Source organism: Ictidomys tridecemlineatus, chromosome 5, assembly GCF_052094955.1.
Source record: "Ictidomys tridecemlineatus isolate mIctTri1 chromosome 5, mIctTri1.hap1, whole genome shotgun sequence".
NCBI lineage: Eukaryota > Metazoa > Chordata > Mammalia > Rodentia > Sciuridae > Ictidomys > Ictidomys tridecemlineatus.
This window is the reverse complement of record NC_135481.1, coordinates 84,205,216-84,224,425: the sequence shown is the minus strand read 5'-3', so window position 1 is coordinate 84,224,425 and position 19,210 is coordinate 84,205,216. Positions and strand designations below refer to the sequence as shown.

Below are 19,210 nucleotides of genomic sequence, written 5' to 3'. Positions count from 1 at the left end.
AGGAAAGAATGGTCCAAAGCATCTATTCTGTATGCTGACAGAAACCCACATACAGTGCTTCATTTTGAAAAGGGGAGTGTTCTCCAAGGGGATGACAAATGCCACACTTAGAAAATCCTGTGCATTGCAGTGCAAAAAAAAAAAAATGATTTCTGGTATGGAACCATGATCCAGTGGAAAAGCAAATGTTTTGAAGCAAATGTATCTTTGTCATTCACTTACTATGCATCCCTGTTAAATTCTGAGTTTAAGAGTATTTTAGTCAGCTTTTTAACTGCTGCAACTAAAGGACCCAATCAGAACAACTATAAAGGAGGAAAAGTTTATTTGAGGTCTCAGGGTTTCAGAGGTCTCCGTGCAGGGACAACAGGCTCCATTCCTCAGGACTCAAGTTGAGCTGAACATCATGGGAGAGTGCGTGGCAGAGGGAAGCAGTTCATATGATGCTCAGAAAGCAGAAAGAGAGAGAGAGACTCTACTGTCCAGATACAAAATATATACCCCAAAGCCACGCCCCCAATGACCCACCTCCTCCAGCCACACCCCGCCCACCTCCAGTTACCAGTTAATCCCAACAGGGATTATTTCACTGATTAGGTAAAGAATATAACCCAATCATTTCTCCTCCAAACCTTCTTTGCATTGTCTCACACATGAGCTTTTGGGGGACACCTCACATCCAAACAATAACAAACAGTTTGCTAATCTGTAAAATGAGAACAATTCCAATATTATAGAATGTTTATAAAGATTGTAAAAAAAAAAATACTGAGTAGATACTCAGTAAGTGCCTAGTTATTCCATTTTTTTCTCCTTAAAATATGTTTAGGAGTTAGAATTTCATTTTTGAAAGTCTTACTTGGTAGAAACTGCCTGCTTCCATATGATGACACAAAATTTTGAAAATTTAACTAACTGTTCAGTACCCAATAGCTATAGTAGGCAATCAAGCAAAACAGGACCTAACCACATCTACTAAAGCATCCAGAAAAAGTTGAGTTATCACTGAAAAGGCTGGGATGTAAAATTCTCAAGGGAAAACAAAGGATTTTGTAATACTAACATATTACCCATAATGAAGTTGGATTTGGAGGGCATTCCATGCAAAAATAGAACACTAATAATGCTTTCTCTTCCAGAGTAAATGAATTTACATGTTAAAGTAATGGATCACATACAGGTAACATGTGTTGCATCATTGAAGACTACAAACCATACTTTAAAAGCTGAGGGGAGATGTAAGCATTTTTAACCGTTTGGTAAATTCTTCAATGGAACTCAAAACTTTTTAGAAAAGGATACATTTAGAATATTAATGTCCAAGAAATATTAGTGTTTTCTTACATACTGTGGTGCTTTTCTCAAAAATAAATTATACTAAAATACAGATATTTATGTCTCTTAAAATACAAGGAAAAATATATAACATACATATGATAACTCTTTAAACATAAAGCAAGTTAAAAATAAAAATCTATGTATCCTAAAACTACAAATTGTTCCTTATTTTCACAAATTTTAAAACAGAACTTTTTATTATCCTTTGTTTCTGAAGCCAGTGATATCTACAGCTTTTTAATTCTGAGTTTTAAGATTTTACAATTATGTGTATTGTGCACATTAAGAAAAAAAAAACTTGTATGATGTTTGTAATAGTAATTAAATATAATAAATAAATAATAAAGCTTGAGTTAGCAAAAGAGGTTTACAGTCTACTTTTCGTGAAAGACAAAGAATGATGTAGTCAGTAAGGTGGCCTATGAGCTTCTCAGAGAGGGGCATGATCTATTTTTCCTCATTTTATACCAACAGGTCTATGTGTGCCTCAGGCAATAAAGATTCATTACAAAATGTTTAGTAAATAAATAAATCCCACATTATTCAAATACCAGTGCTTTCGAATGAAATGTGGCATCTATCACATTTTGTCACTTCATGTGGCTATTAGACTTCTCAGCTTAAGACAAAATAAATCATCAGTTCATCTTTATCATCATGTCTTCCGACACAACTAAATTACTAATTCTGACCAAAATAGAAGCCACTGTTATTGCTGCTCATGTTGGTTTTGTTTTTAATTGAGCTGGCTGAGAATTTGACAAAATTGGCTCCAATCCCATCCAAATGATTACATCAGTTGTACCCACAGATACAAACTGACTGAGCCTTCTTTTGCTATTTAGTACAGATATTTTTAAATATTTCCTTATAAGTAAAAAGAAACTGAGATAAATTTTTTTTAAATAACAATATTAAAGACTTCTATCTCGATGCTATTTTAAAGTCAGTGGGCTGGCATATGTTAATACTCATCCAGAAGGTTAAGTCACAATATCTTGATCACTGGAGTGTTCTGAAGTTTAATTGATTAATATTCATGAAATGTTCAAAGTGCAAATTCCATATTTATGATGCAAATATGAAAATATTTATGTCAAGTTAGCATTTGCTATTTTAAGTTCAATTCACAAATTACTAGGAATCAATATAAGTACACATCAATAGAATACAGCTTACATCAAACAAATATACTTTTTTAATGACACCAAATGCAGATACATTTGTAAATAAAGTTGAAATATTTCATCATGAGCCAATTAAATTAATTCATTCATGATAATACAGATTTATTTTCTACTTAAAGGGAAGAGGAACCATTGTTTTTCCACATTTATTAATCCACCTAGAAATATTTAAAAAGTTCTATATACATCTTCAGGTATTAAAGCCCATGAGCTTCTGACCCACATGCCTAAATCTCTGACACCATTATGTAACCCTAGATAACTTTCACCATAACTAACGTCCTCACTTATTAAAATGAGGATAAAAATACATATCTATCTTTTAGATTATTTTGCAAATTAAACATGTTAAATATTTAGGTAGGATCCTTAAAAGAATTTCTGGTATAGTAACAATGGATACATGTTAGCTATACTAAGGATGCTAATAATAGCACTACTTATCAATGTAATTGACAATAACTAATATTATTGATCATTTATTATTTATGTTGACTGACCTATCAGAAGTTGATTCCATGTTTATGCCATTTTTTTCCTCATTTTATACCATCAGGTCTATGTGTGCCTCAGGCAATAAAGATTCATTACAAAATGTTTAGTAAATAAATAAATCCCACATTATTCAAATACCAGTGCTTTCCAATGAAAGCAGGGAGGGCTAAATGCTAGACTCAAATGGCACAGTTCACAAGCAATTCTTACCCATGGATTTAAAAGCTAATGGGAAATTAATAAAACCTGAAAGCAATCTACTATTATTTAAGGCTAAAATAATGGGAGAATGGTATCCAAATTTCTACTGCAAAATCATTGGCCTAAAATGCCCAGACTTAGATTATAGCAGGAAATCATCTTGGACAAAAAGCCAATAAACCAATAATTTCTGGGGACACATAGTCACTTTTCCTGAAAACACTATAACTGGACTATGGATATACCAGATGAGTGAGGGCATTTCCCAAGCTGATTTTCTGGTGCACACCAGTGTTTACTAGGTGGTAAGATCGACACACGCACCTACCAAGATAAAAGAACATACTCTCAAGCAAGTGACAGACAAAACTCTTCAAAGAGTAACGAAAAAGTTTGCACCATATTATCAAGTGTCTCGTAACAGCCTAATTTCTGAAATTTGACCAAGTTTCTCCCCAGGAACTCCAGTCTTCCATGTCCCTGTACCCTAAGGAATTTGTTGGGGGGGGTGGGTTACGGTAAAAAAAAATCCAAAAATGAGTCCTACTCTTAAAATGTCTAGATAAAAGATAAACTCAGTAATCATTTACCAGTGGGAAAACAGATTCTTTCTGAAAATTCAAACTGGGATAAGCCTTGTTCTCAACACCTTTTTAGTTCTTCATAAAATCTTGCCAGAGAAAGAAAGTGAACATCTGTGTACCAAGTGGCTTAAAAGCAGTACTCAAAATGTGGCTATAAAATCAGTACTGTTTCACTCCCACAAATTAGTGACATAGGGTATGAACCCCCGCTGACTTAGCACCAAGAGCTGGGAGAAGCCCTCCTCAGGAAAAACTGTAGAGGTTACCCGCACTTCAGGCTTACAACATCCAAATGTTTGCCCAAAATACAGTGGTTATGTATTTAGGAGACCACAGAGTCCTCATCCAAGAACTGGATGTTATGTTAACCAGCAACAGGTTCCAGAAAACCAAATATAAAATCCACCCAGCAGAGTTTATGGCTCTGGAGAAGGTCAACTCGTGAGCATCCTGGAGATACTTAAGAATATCTGAAAAGCTTAAAACTACAAGAGAAAGTAACTTATGAAGGAAAAAAAAAAAGATAAAAACAGCAGGGGCAGAAAACTTAAAACAATAAAACAAATGAGATGTAAATCTGAGTTGTCAAAAGTTAAAATTAATGAAGGGAAAACAAAAAGAATAAGAGAAAGACTAAAAAAAAAAAAATCCCAGTAAAGAGAAAGGGGGATGGATATATATTTACATAGACAATTTAACACCTGCCAGTTATTGTGCAGTAAATATTGAAAGTATACATAAAAATTATATAAATAAGCATAAAAATTCCTCACCTAAAAGACTGATATCTAAGAAATAGAAAACAATAATTAAAATATAAAAAGTAAATTAATTAATTAAGGTGAAGAAGTGGTAGAAAACAAAGTTAAATGTTTTTAGACTATAATTCACATCAAATGGTAAAACTATTAGCTCTTAACTATTAAGACCGTTCTCACTGGAGGCCACTCCAGAATGCTCCCTGGCAGCCCATGTGAGTGCTCCTAAGCTAGATTCACTTCACAGTGGGGTAGGAAGCAAAAACAGGCAAAGGCACTTCTACTTAACTTTGGAAAGTTTGTGTTACTTTCTGTTTTCTTCTCCAAAGTCATTCTTCTTTCCTCTGCATCATCATCTCTCCTACCACTACATTTTATATGTCAGGTTTTTTTCATTATTTGCATAATTGTGTTCTTAAAATCTGCAGGCAAATCAGCCTGAGATTTGACAAGTAAAAAAAGAGACTGAAGTGTTTTTCATAATATTTCAACTAGGTATCCTCTGACAATCACAAAGACTTCTCTTCCAAGGACTCAATTCAATTCAACAAATATTTATTGAGGCCATACCATAAAATGTGCTCAGGAAGGAAAGCTTACTCTGGCTTTGAATCCTTGTCCAGTCAGATGAGAGGAACACCAATTCCTCAGAAGGCTCATATCCCAGGGTCTTGGTTTGTTGTTTATTTCTTGAAATAACAATTCAGCATTCTCTCCAAGCATTTATCTCCCCCAAACACTTCCAATTCACTTTACAAAAACGGTTATTTGAATAATGATTATGGATCAAATGTGGAAATGGGAACTTCTTAGAAAGCTAATAGCCCAAATATAACAAAAGACATAATGTGCATACATATTGACAGCACAACTATTTCTAGAAAAATAACTAGAAAATGAGACAAAACATTTGATGGCTCTTCAGTTCCAGGCACTATTCTAGGTATATAGCATGTAACAGAGAAAACATAGGCAAGATCCCTGCTCATATGGTATTATACAATCACATGTTTTACCCCATCTTATTTAATTTACCCAATAAAGATGACATTTAATCCTTGAGGATAGACCAGTTTTCTCAATCAAAAGGTATTTTAAATTTCCAAAGATAGCACTACAATAGTTGATAAGTGAGGCAACTGTTTCTTTTACAAAAGAAAGGTATTCTGGGGGAAGATGGACATGCCAAAGGTGACATTCATATATTCCTCTAAAAACCTCAATTGTTTTTGCACTTCAGGTTCCTAAAGGATATTACAGAGCAGAACAAACTGAATAAGAGTAAAATACAGTTCAATTTTAAGAAGTTATTTTATGGAATTTTCATAAACATGTATAGGAACATGTGTTTTATAAGCTGTTTTTAAGATCAAAGTGAAATATGATAGAGAATCAGGCCTGTTCTTATGAAAGAAAATTGAATGTGTGTGACAATGTTTTTAAATATGTTCATTGTGAAACGTGAATTTCCTAAAGTTGACTATGATATATAGCAGTTTATTCTACATCTTGCTATTTACATCACTTCATTTTACTGTGTAAAGACAAAAAACAAAAACAAAAACCCTATGCAATTGCACTTTTCAACTGAAGAGAGCAAAGAATCAACGTTATTCCAAAATAAAATCTACAATATAACTTAATCTTAGAAATTAATTTGGGGAATATTAAGAGACAACAGCAAAAGAAATTCAAAATATAGCTATCATATCTCTCTCTCTCTCTCTCTCTCTCTCTCTCTCTATATATATATATATATATATATATATATATAAAAAGTGGCAACGTAAACACATAACATGTAATGTAAGCAAATTTTAAAGAAAATATAAACAAAAATAGGAAGAATCTTAAATTTCCAAAAGTAAGGGAACAATTTAAAATTATCATCATAAATCCATGTATCAATTCTATTAAGACATCAGAAAGAGGTACCATGAATGTTCTTTCATTTTCAGAGGAAAATATTGAGTCAGAAGAATCATTCTGTAAGTTGTAACTAACTGGTTAGATAAGCCTCAGGAAAATACTAACATTCATCCACATATCTCTAAAAATTATGTCACCCCAAGGGGAAAGAAAATGAAACTGCAGTATTCCATTAGGTTCAATGGCCTTTAACATGCAAGAAATAGATTTACCATCTTAAGAGCTAAAGAAATTCAAAATTGGGGCTGGGGCTGTAGCTCAATTGTAGAACACTTGCCTCACAGGACCAGCACCACATACAAATAAATAAATAAATAAAGATATTTGTGTCCATCTACAACTAAAACAATATTTAAAAAAGAAGGAATTCCAAATCCAATCAAATGATCAATTGAGGTAGGAATCCGAAACTAGTCAACACAAACACATAAAATGTAATACATAAAATGAATCTAGGGATACAGAGCTCATGATTACTCACTCCATTACTTAAAGCAATCGAATCACTGACAGAAATGGGGTTGCATGGAATTGATCTACACTTCTTCTGACAAGAATCCAACCTTCATCCCAACTAAAAGTATTGGTATTTATACAACCTTAACCAAGCCAGCCAAGAAGACAATTGCACGATTTATATGGAAGGGGAACTACACAATTGTATGGTACTACATAATTATTTCATCAGTGAAAAAACATTTCAAACATAAAGAGTTGAAATTGAAGGTAGAAAAGTTTAAGCAAATCATATCCTAATGTAAATATTTTTCTGCTTATTATTTACATATAACAAAATAATTAATTTTGTCTTATATATATGGTATTAAAATATTGAAGAATTTAAATTTCACCATATTTATAAGTTTAATTTATTAGGTGTATAACGGTTACTTAAGAATATGTAAAAGTCAGGCTGGGGTTGTAGGTCAGTGATAGAGCGCTTGCCTTGGATGTGTGAGGCACTGGCTTCAATCCGCAGCATCACATAAAAATAAATAAAATAATATAAAGATATTGTGTCCATCTACAACTAAAAAAAATTTTTTTAAAAATAATATGTAAAAATTGCCAGGCACAGTGCATGCCTGTAATCCCACAAGCTTAGGAGGCTAGGCAAGAGGACTCCAAATTCAAAGCCAGTCTCAGCAATTTAGTGAGGGTTAAGCTGACCACTAACTGGGATGAGAATTCCAAATGAGGGAAGCCTTCTGGATGTAGGAATAGCTTAACATGTAAATAAAACCACACTGTCAATCTGAAAGGTTAAGTAAATTTTGGCCAATACAATTAGAAAATTCAGTATTTCACCCCCAATAAGCTGATAATTCCAAACACTCTGCACAAATCTATGGTCATTCAGGCAAACAAATAAAGTATTGAAAGGAGTTGCTTTTTACTTAAAATCTATGTGATGTGGAATAAATTATTTAACCTCTCTGACTTTAGTTTCCTCATCCTTAAAATAGAGGTAAGACGACTATAGCAAAGGGCTGCTATGAGATTCAGAAGTGACAAAAGAAAAGAAGCTGAACTATAGTGGAGCACACAGAGTAAATGCTAGGAAGGTTTTGTCCCTGGAACCTCCCTTCTGCTGGCCACTCCACCATGAGAGAAACTGCCAGCTCAAGGTCCTCTACCACTCATGGAATTTTCCAAAGGAGGCCCTGGAACTTTGTTGTTCATGACCCAATGCTTCTGGGACTAGCCCTTCCTAAAACTCTTACAAGGTCATCATGGAAATGCTCCTTAGAGGTCTCCCCTGTGACACTCATAAAACTTCTCTGCTTGTTAAAAGCCACTCCTAGGTCTCTCCCACTGCTATTCATGAGTTAGGAGCCATTTCTTCTGACTCAATTCAGAGAAAGACAGAGCTTTATTGTCACCATCTTTTCCTGATCTCTGGTGCCACTTTTCAAGTCCCATGAGCTTTGCCTACTTCAGCCTGCTCAGGTTTATTTACCACCACGGATTCAAGTCAGCCAAAGCTTCACTAAGATCATTCACAGGCTCTTTTCTACTTCAGACAATGCTGGAAACGCTGCCGCTGTTTGCCTCAGGCCACTGCTCAGGCCCAAGTGGTCTTGACCTCTCCCGTTACTGCTCTGAGCAGCTAAGTGGAGTAAACAGCCTCTACATAATTACACCTCCTTGATTCACACAAGTTCTTAGGTGTGGCTTTCCATGGTGGGCTACAGACAACCTTTAAAGGATGCTGAGTGCCACAATTACCAGCTTCATTATAAGAACTGCAGATAGCTCAGAGAACACACAGATAGCTCAGAGCAAAAACACCACCTCACTTTCTGTAAACCCAGTGATACCCTTGGTCTCGCCCAACAATCTCCTTTGTGTGCCAAAGGAATCATTCTTTGGCCTATCCAAATTCCTCCTATTCTGTTTGATTAGGGAGTCCCTCCCTGAAGTCTGGCAGTGATAACCTAGAGCCCTGCAGAGGGCACAGACACTTTTACCTATTGTAAGAAATCTGTGGGGCCATACAATCACCCTACCAGACCAGAGCCTACAGCCATTGCTCAACATTTTAAGGAGCTCAAGGGAGGAAATGCTCACATTTAATTGATTTTAAAAATGACTGAGAAATAGTGCCTTGAATAAATATTTGACAACTAATAGATAGCCTAATTTAATCAATTAATTTCTCTGGGAGTGAATTCAAATCACCTAAATTAGAACTGATTTCTCTCTGGCTGTAGTCATCCATTCAAAACAAAGAGAGAGTCACATAACCACCTAATAGTTATTATATTGTTAATATGACTGATTTAGATACCTAGGAAAAGGTTTTAACTTTATGCTTTGTCAAACACTGACAGTTGGAAAATCCTTACTAACACTTTAACCTAGAGGATTAATCTCGACTAATGATTAATGGAAAAATATTTTCATTGTTAAGAAAATCTGAAATCTATACCAACACAAATGTAGGTGAATAAATTTTGAAGGAAAAAAAAATCCCTAAAATCAAACCACTTACAGAAGTAGGAAAAAAATAATAAAACATAAAAAACAATCATTTGGGCTGGGGTTAAGGCTCAGTGGTAGAGCACTTGCCTCCCACATTTGCAAGTGTGAGGCACTAGGTTCAATCCTAAGCAACACATAAAAAAAATTTTAAAAAAAATTTTTTTTTAAAAATCTCATTTAGTGGTGCGTGGATTTCACATTTGAACAAATTGTTTTTATATTTGGTGTAAAAATATGCTTCGTTTGTGACATGTCTTATCAAATCAGGCTTTGATTATATTCATATTATTTTATTCCATTGTTTATGAAAAAGGAAACAGACTCAGATTGTTATTTAAAATGCTGCTCTTTAATTGGGTCCAATCATGTATCATTTCCACGCTTACATTTTGTTGACTAAAGCAAACTTTAATTCTGAAGGTATAACACCTCACACACCGCCAAATCCCTCTAATACCGAAGTAAAAAGAAATAATAAACCAAAACACCACAGGAGTTTTACATACATACAAAAAAAAAAGCCTGTCATAAACTGAAGAGGATTATTATAGCAAATCCACATATCTGTAGTTATTTTTTAAAGTTAAAAAAATGGTTGGTTAAGGAATAATATATTGGTTGACTAAGATCTCAAAAACATTAAGGGCTTTTCATACACATCTTATTTCATCACTTTGAGTTTAGTGCTAATGGTTTTTTGAGACAAATTCTGTCCCCATTGTTTAGAGGGGAGCCTGAAGCTTGGATGCAGAGTTAAGTAACACCTAGAAAGAGTCAGGTCAAGAATGAAAGCTAGGGTTCCTCTTCTAAAACCCAGTCTTCTATCCTTTCCAAGGACTAGTCCTATTGTACAACTGGAACAGCAATTAGTTCTTCCCTGTATTTTTTTATATTTATTTTTTAGTTTTAGGTGAACACAATATCTTTATTTTATTTTTATGTGGTGCTGAGGATCAAACCCAGTGCCTCAAGCACTCCACCACTGAGCTACAACCCCAGCACCTCTTTCCTGTATTTTAAGAGTGACACTGAAAAATAGTTAGAGGATAATGAAAAATTGAACCAGGTCACATGGCTACAAAAAAGAAGTCAAATACCTATTGAGGTATAGCAATGAAGGATTAAAACCTAATGAGAGGTTAATATCCAAAACATATAAAGAACTCACACAACTCAACAGCAAGAAAACAACTTCAAAATTTAAAAAAAAAAACAAGCAAAGAACCTGAATAGACATTTCTCAAAAGTAGACAAACTGATGTATGAAAAAATGCTGAACATCACTAATCATTAGGGAAATGAAAATTAAAACCACACAAGATGCCACCTCATTCTTATTAAAATAGTATTATCAAAAAAAAAACAAGGATAACAAGCATTGAGAGAATTTGGAGAAAAGAGAACTTCTATACAATATTTGTGGAAATGTAAATTAGTACAGCTGTTATGGAAAATGGTATACAGGTTCCTAAAGAAATTAAAAATAGAACTACCATATGATCCAGCAATCCCACTTCTAGGGTATATGTTCAAAGGAAATTAAATCAGTGTGTACAAGAAATATCTAAACTCCTGTGTTTACTATAGCCTTACTCATAATTACCAAGATATGAAATCAACCTAAGCGTCCATAACAAACAACCGGATAAAGAAACTAGTGCTCAAGCACACACACACACACACACACACACACACACACACACACACACACACAGAAATACTATTCAGCCTTAAATGAAGAAGGAAATCCTATCATCTGCAACAATACCAAGGAACCTAGAGGTCATTATGCTAAGTGACATAAGCCAGGCACAGAAAGACAATTACATATGATCTCACTTATTTGTGAAATCTAAAAAAGCAGAATTCATGGAGGCAAAGAGTAAAATAATAATGGTTAAGAGGACTAGAAGTACAGATGAGAAGGTGAGTACAGGTTGAGGTTGATTAAAGGGAATAAAGTTTCCATTAGACAGAATACATATGTTCTGAAGATCTATTGTACTGCATGGCAATTATAGTTAATAATTACAAGGACTATATACCTGAAAATTACTAAGATAGTATCTCTTAAATGCTCTTACCATAAAAAAATGTAACTATGTCAGATGATGAATATGTTAATGAGCTTAATTAAATCATTTAACAAATGTATGCATATAACAAAATTTCACACTATGCACCATAATATATATATATATAATTTTTATTTGTCAATTTAGCTTAATAAAGCTGGAGGAGGGAGAACTCTCATGGAATCACTACTAAGGCAGTGTTAGAAAGGGAACTCAATGTAGGAAAGGTATTTTGAATCATAAGAGCAATAAAAACATCAAATTTTAATTTATAAAACTTATTTTGAAATGATCCCAATGGAACCAAAAGTTCCATTTGTTCAATTTGATTAAAAAGCCAATAAATGTTTTCAGATGGCACTAACCATTAGGTTACAATGCTCACCTGCTCACAGAGGCTGAAAATAAGAAGTGATGATCCTTTAATGTTCCATTTTTCTGGCCTTTACAATTTACCATTTGACTCTTTATTTCTACCTTTTTACTGCCCTTTCCATTCTTCCCCTCCCCAATGTCTCTGATTACACAAGGACATCACCTGAAACAATGCCAATACTTTCTCAAAAACCTGTATAGTATGTCAATTCCTAAGCAAAACTGATATGGAACAAAACAAATAAACTGAAAAATAAAATGTCCATGATGACAGTAGCTATTTACATCACTGCAAATGAGTAATAAATGAGGCAATAAAGGGACATTGAGTGAAGAGGGAAAATATCAAACTAAACTTTAAGATAACTTTGCATATAATAGGAAGCTTCAGTGGTCTCGAGATGTAACATTTCACATGTATGTGACAGTACCTCCAAACATCTGAACTACTGAAGGGTAAAACTTTCAGTTTTTTTCCAAAATACATTGGACAAAATTCCAGCTATTAAAGTATATGTATATTTTGTTAACAAGATAACACACTAGTCTACAAGCCTTAGATTATAAAAAATTCAATTTATTACACACAGTCATACTTTTCACTAATATTTTCATTATCACATTCATACTTTTCAATCATTTTATGATATATATGCGAAAAAAGTGGCTGCTGACAATTAAGGAGAGAAGCATTCGGAAATTCTTGAAATTGTGCCTAAATACAAGCAGTAAATTCAACAAGTTCCTCATCAATCAGTGCTTTAGACGGAATACATGCCAATGAACCAGGGAAGGGTAATTTTATTCTTCCTTTTCACCAAAATAAGTTAAACAATTCCTGCATGATTGCATATTTAAAAATCTAAGCTTCATATTTGCCAACATTGTTAGGTTGCTGTATCAACTCTCTGGCTTAAGCCAAATAAAAGCTTTTGCAACTTTACAAGAAACTTCTATTTAGGAAACTGTAAATTTGGACAGGCATAATTGTTTCTGAAGATGTGGTGTTTTTACATCAATTCTTACCTTTCTAACTTTCTAAATTATATGATATTCCACAATGACCATGGTGAACATGTAATTAAAGACTTTGTATATTTAATTATCTGTTTTCTATGTGAGACTAGAAAGAGTAAGATATAATATGGGTTTTTTTGCTGCCAAATAACTTCAAGTGGTGCCATAATTTTTGGTTTTTAATAGTACAAAAATATTTGATTGACAATATCATAAGAATTCCTGGAGAAATTTTCACATATTCTTATGGAGGAAAAAGAATTTTTGAATAATGAGAGTAAAATAATCATTTCCTTTGTATCTAAATTCTATCAATAGAAAGAAAAAAAATAATGCACTCTTTTCTTCTCTTTGGTTTGGGTCCAACATGCTCCAACATTAAGGAAAGATTCAAGAAACTGAAAGCTCTTTTTCAAAACTTCTCTAAAGTAATGCTGGGGAAATTAAAAGGTGAGTAATATCTTTTTAAAATCCTATATTTTTAACTTCATTTTCACATTTGGGCTTAGATCTTTCATCTTAACCAGCATGACTGCCAGAAGTCAGAAAAGATTAATTATTCCCAACACATAAAAACAAGGCAAACAAATAGAAAAACAAAACAAAGAAACCTCGTGATTTGTTAGCTCCAATGGAATTGCATTTTATCTACTTCAAATCCAACATAAATCCAGTTCTGCTATCTTGATTGTTACGCCAATTTCTTAATATATATGCTTTAGTTTTATTAGTAAAAGTGCTTTTTACTTGGTAATACAATGTAAATAAGATTAATCCTCAAGGAATTCTGAGTGCTTGAGATTCAAGAAGCTGTTTCAAAATGCAACTACTTCTAAGATTTACCTGTTATGGAGGACAGAGAAAAGGCAATGTCACTTGGGCCTTATTGCTGCCTAATATTACAATTTTAATTATATATGGAGATAAACATAGCATAATAGATGCACATTTCTTTTGTTATCAAAGATAATACGCTAGTGTTTTAAAAATATTTTTTTTAGTTGATAGACATCTATTTTGTTAATTTATTTATTTGAGGTGCTGAGAATCAAACCCAGTGCCTCACACATGTGACGCAAGGGCTCTACTTCTGAACCAGAACCCCACCCCCAATATGCTAGTCTTTCACAGGAGCTTTAGATGGTCAACAATACCATTTATTACCCACGTATTTACCAGGCAGTATGTATAAACCTTTACACTTATTATCATTAATCCTCCAAGTAATCTAAAATAATTTACGATCATATAGTCATAGACTTACAAATTTGCTGCATTGTCTAAAAAGGTCATTTAAAGTCTTTCATGCATAAATTAGTGAAGACATGTACAATCAGCTCACCAAATAAAAAGAGCAATAATAACTGGTAAAAGAAAGTCATAAATTTCCCTTAATAGTTTTGAAAGGAGTTTGTGAGACTAAACAGCAAACAGCACAGTTATTCAAGAATGGTCTTTGAAACAGATATTTAAACTTTAGTAAAAAATTTCTAGTCTCCATCACTACCATCACCACCATACACACTGTAGTTTTATTCTTTCAACTTTATCTCAAACCTGAATCTAAAGGCCTACATTAATTCATGTATTTGTCACAGTCAATTGTCCAACTTTTCCCAGTTCAATCTTTGTAAGGCTTAATGCTTTTAACTTCAGAGTCTCAAAGGATCTTCTCCTCGTGAAACTATTACATAGTATATACACCTGTAAGAAAAGGCTTGCAGGTTTCTCTTTTAGATTTTTGAGATATATAATGAGGTCCCACTTTATACAAAATATAAAGTAATACTCCGGTATTTGGATAATCAAGCTCTTAAAATATATTTCAAAAAAGAGACACTTAAGCAATATAGATAGATTCAATATACAGGTTGAGTATCAAATCCAAAAAGCTCCAAATTACGAAACCTTTTGAGCACCAATGTGACACTATAAGTGGAAAATTCCATGACTGACATCATGTGACCTGGTACAATCAGAATGTAGACACACTAAAAATAATGTATAAAATCACTTTTAGGCTCTGTATATAAGGTGTATATGAACCATAAATGACTTTTGTGTTTAGATGTGGGTCTCACACCCAAGATATCTCATTATGTCTTATAAATACTCCAAATTCCAAGCATTTTGAATAGGGGATAATCAACCTGTATAATACACATATATATATACAGTATATGCTATATAACACCAAAATATAATCTTATTATACTATTATATTGGAAAAAAATTTAAATGTACATGAATATTATACTACTTAAGAATCACTTAATGAAATGACAAATTCTATATACTTCATTATTAAATCAAAAGTCAATAGACATACAATATGGCCAAGTATAAAATTAGAATGAAAACATACACCGAAGACCCAAAGGCCATCATTAATTAAAAAGAATTTTGTTGTTCCATGGATGTTGGGTTGGTCTACCAATCAACTGCTTTCAGCTTTCTTAATCTATGTAGAATTAGCGCAGCCAAAATTAACAATAAGGGTTAAAATGAACTGCAACTGTTCACAAAACAATGTACAATTAGGAAAATGAAACAATTACAAGCAAAGTAATGCTACTCTCAAAGCAAGGCACTAACCTTATTATTCTTTTAATAGTTATATTTACTTAAAATCTCATTTGCAATTTCCTTGGCCAGAAAAATGACTATCCAAAGTGAAACTATATGCCAGGAGTCTCACAAATGTTAACTACTCTGTTTAAATAAAGTCAAGAAGAAAATATTAGTTATCTTTCTAATAAGATAAAGCTAAAAGGAAAGGACAGCCATAAAATTGCAACACACATCCCTAAATTAATACTGCCTGTTTAAAAACAGTTTGTGTGTGTGTGTATGTGTGTGTGTGTGTGCACGCACACACACCTTTTTTGAGGCTAAATAGGTAGATATTATACTCTGAAACTGAATTCATCCTTTGGAATGCAGCTCATTTGCTTCTCCTTGTTTTAAAACAATTCCTTCTGAGTCTATATATTCAAGGTTCCTTTTATACTATAAAGAAACAAGGTTTCAAAATGAAATCAATTATTGTTATTTTAATCTTCAGAAAATTATCATATACAGTAATTAGCAGAATACATATCTATTCTCATATACAACTAGCCCTCAAAGTTACATGGTTGTGAAGTAAAGAAATAAGCATAATATTAATAAAACCTTGGATCAAACCTTCCAAAACAATGAATTCATAATATGTAGATATGTTGTTACAATAAATAAAAGAGATTGCTCATCTAAATTAAAAGATAAATAATTCTTTAGTTTCATAGTTCAGTTAATACTTAGGGTACATTACCTTAAAATAAAAGTATTTTTTAATTACCATCAAAATTTTTCAAGTGCAACCATATGTCTGTTACTCTCCAAAATTATATAAAGAAAAAACATAAATCCTAAATAACAATAACAAAAGATGCGTTTTTCAGGGACAGTATCTCTCTTACTCAGCCCTGTACACCTCAGTTACTCATTCCACAAAAGTGTCCCATGAATGTTGACAAAATCAACTGAACAATGAGCTAGTACTTCCAAATTTTTAAGCTAGGGTGATTTATTTTAGTATTTAGGGAGCTCATAAACAAAGTGGATGAAAACTCTCTAACACATTTTAAAACAATAAATGTGAAGGACCCAGAAAATCAAGTGAATCTTCTATTGTAAGCACACGTCTCCAGCCTACACAGTCAATAGTAAATGATTTCAAACTCTAAAGCTCCCTCCTGGAACATCCAGATCTCTCCTTCCCCTTCTCCTTTCCCTCCTGCCTACCTCCTCTACCTCGCTCTGCTCTCCTTTCTTCTTTCTCTCTTGTCTTCCTTCCCCACTGCTGATGTCTTCAAAAGGTACTTCAGGAAAACCTGAAACAAAGGACAAAAGGGACTCCTCCCACTTTCTTTACTCCACACTAACAATCTCTGCCATTCCTGATGTGACAAAGAGATCCCTGCTAACTATTAAAAATGTTCAACTCTCTTCATCTTCTTTTTGCCTAGGATAATATATTCAGAAATAGATGATGGATGATAAGATAGACAGATAATTAACAAAGTCCTCTCTCTAGACCCACTATCCAGTATATATTTATTCACTCTCAAATTCACATCTCTACATCTAACTCTTAACTTTGACATGACTTTGAAAAAAAAAAAAAAATCAAAGTGACTTCCATACCCTGGCTATCCAAAGCAAAGTTTTCAAACTTTTGCAGACAGAGAACTATTAGAATAAAAATACAAAGGAAAGAATTCCCTTATAAATCAGTCACCAGTGCTGATGATTTTCCCTTTCCAGTATTTCTTTGGGTCTCTCCCCCAGAGTCTTGGCCCAAGTTCAAACTAGCTCATGACTAGACTCCAGTTTTCTTTGTGCCATAACATTTTTAACATTCTAAAACATCCCCCACACAGAAAATTCATCTTTCAAACATCCCTGGTATATCTCTATGAGAAGATTACTGAAACTTCTCTGGAAATTAAGTTCATTTTATTTTCATAATTCAACTTTCCCAATATATCCTCCTCACTAGCCACAAGCCTGCTGCATTCCAGTCATTCGCTGCCCCTCTCCTTGTGCACTTCTATCACTTTCTTCATGTAGCACCCCTCTTAGTAGCTAATGAGACAACTGAATTCACTCTCTATCCAAAACCCCAATCCCAAACCTCTTGAACCATGCATGTTTCTCCCCATCTTAAACTCCATCAAGGGGAAAGAGATAGACCATTTGAGTGTGTGTGCACTTTAAAGCTAGTCAAAACAAAGTCTGTCCACTTTGAAAATTCTGACACTGCATCACTTCCTTTAGAATTCAAATAAATTAAAAATTTATAGAATTCCATTAGCTTTTTGAAAAAATTCATTACACATTGTGCATATGCTTACCCAGCACTGCTTTTTAATTAACTTGTTAGTATCCTAATGGAGACTGTTTTATGCTGAAATTTCCTTTAAAGAAGTGCCTAGGAGAGTGATCTTGTTTACCCAAAACATTCAATAACACTGATGAGGAGGAACAGAATATGACTTGTACAAGCATTAGACAAAATTGGTCACTTTCGTGGAAGTCACAAATAATTTAGTTACCTGTAATATAAAATATCATTCATTTCAATAAACAAAAATTTCTGGCATTTATTGTCTGGCTTCCAGAACTTTCACAATTTCCTAGATTGGTGATTTTTCCCTGGGGTTTTTTCCTAAGATCACTGTGTTTAATGCCTCAAACCACAGCCCTTAGATTTAGCAAACTCTGTTCCAAAGACTTTAGAGAAACTAACTCATGATTATTTGAGTGACCAATAAAAGGTAAGTACTAGCCAGTCCTGCAGGGTTTAAGTTGAGAACCTTTAGAGACTTCTGTCTCCATCCTCAAAACGCTGGCTGTTTAAGATGACTGACTCCTTGGCCTCCTCTCCCTCACCACCTCACGCCTCTTCCCTTGCTACATCCCTCTGGATGGTTATGGAGATAACGTGAAATTAAAATTGCACTGTAAACATTGGTGGGCTTATTGAGTCTCCTCCAGGGTGGCCTAGCCACGGATAATGGCTCCTTTTCAACCTACCTTTGGTGGCTGCTGTCCAGAGTCCCACAACATCAAACTTAAGAACACAGCCAGCATTGGATTCCCCTGGTCATCACCCCCACCACTTCAGTGTCCCTATCAGTGCCCCAGGTAATGAAAAACAGGAAGGCTGTAACTTTCAGGTTTTATTGTTGGAAAATTTGTTTCCATGCTTACATAGAAGTGGGAGTAAAAGACAAGGACTTAGGTGTTGTGGTCTAGTCAGTTATTTTCACAGCTGTTCGTGTCAATCACCCTTTTTTAAAAGCTGAATTGACAGGTGAGAAATTCCTTGCCTCCGGGTCATTCCAGGAACTCCTCAGCATCAATTTGAGCTGGGAGAGGGGTCTGGAGTGGAAGGGAGTGGTGCTGAAATCCTGCTGAGTTTGTCCCAGGGGAACTCAGTTGCAGGAAAGAGGATTCCGGCGCCAGGAATGCGCTGGTCCAGGGTCCAGAGGGAAGAGAGGGAAGAGACGGGAAGCCTCGAGTTTAAGGAGGGGCATGAGAAGAAAAGGGCAGGATGCCTGGAAATGCCACATGAGGGATGGAAATGGGTGAAGAGGATGCAGGCGGGAGAGCAATCGGACTGTTTTTAAAAAAAAAAAAATGGAACTAGGGGAAGACTGAGCAACAGGGAGTACACTGCCTCGGGGTGAGGGCGTCCAACCCCGGCCGGTGCCAGACTC

The 19,210-nt window shown here is 34.3% G+C and overlaps 1 protein-coding gene across 6 annotated transcripts in view; it reads right to left on the bottom strand.

Moving 5' to 3' along the window:
* Positions 1-19,210, bottom strand: part of Prkd1 (protein kinase D1) — a 304,195-nt gene that overhangs the window by 284,235 nt on the left and 750 nt on the right. The gene's annotated exons all lie outside the window — the stretch shown is intronic.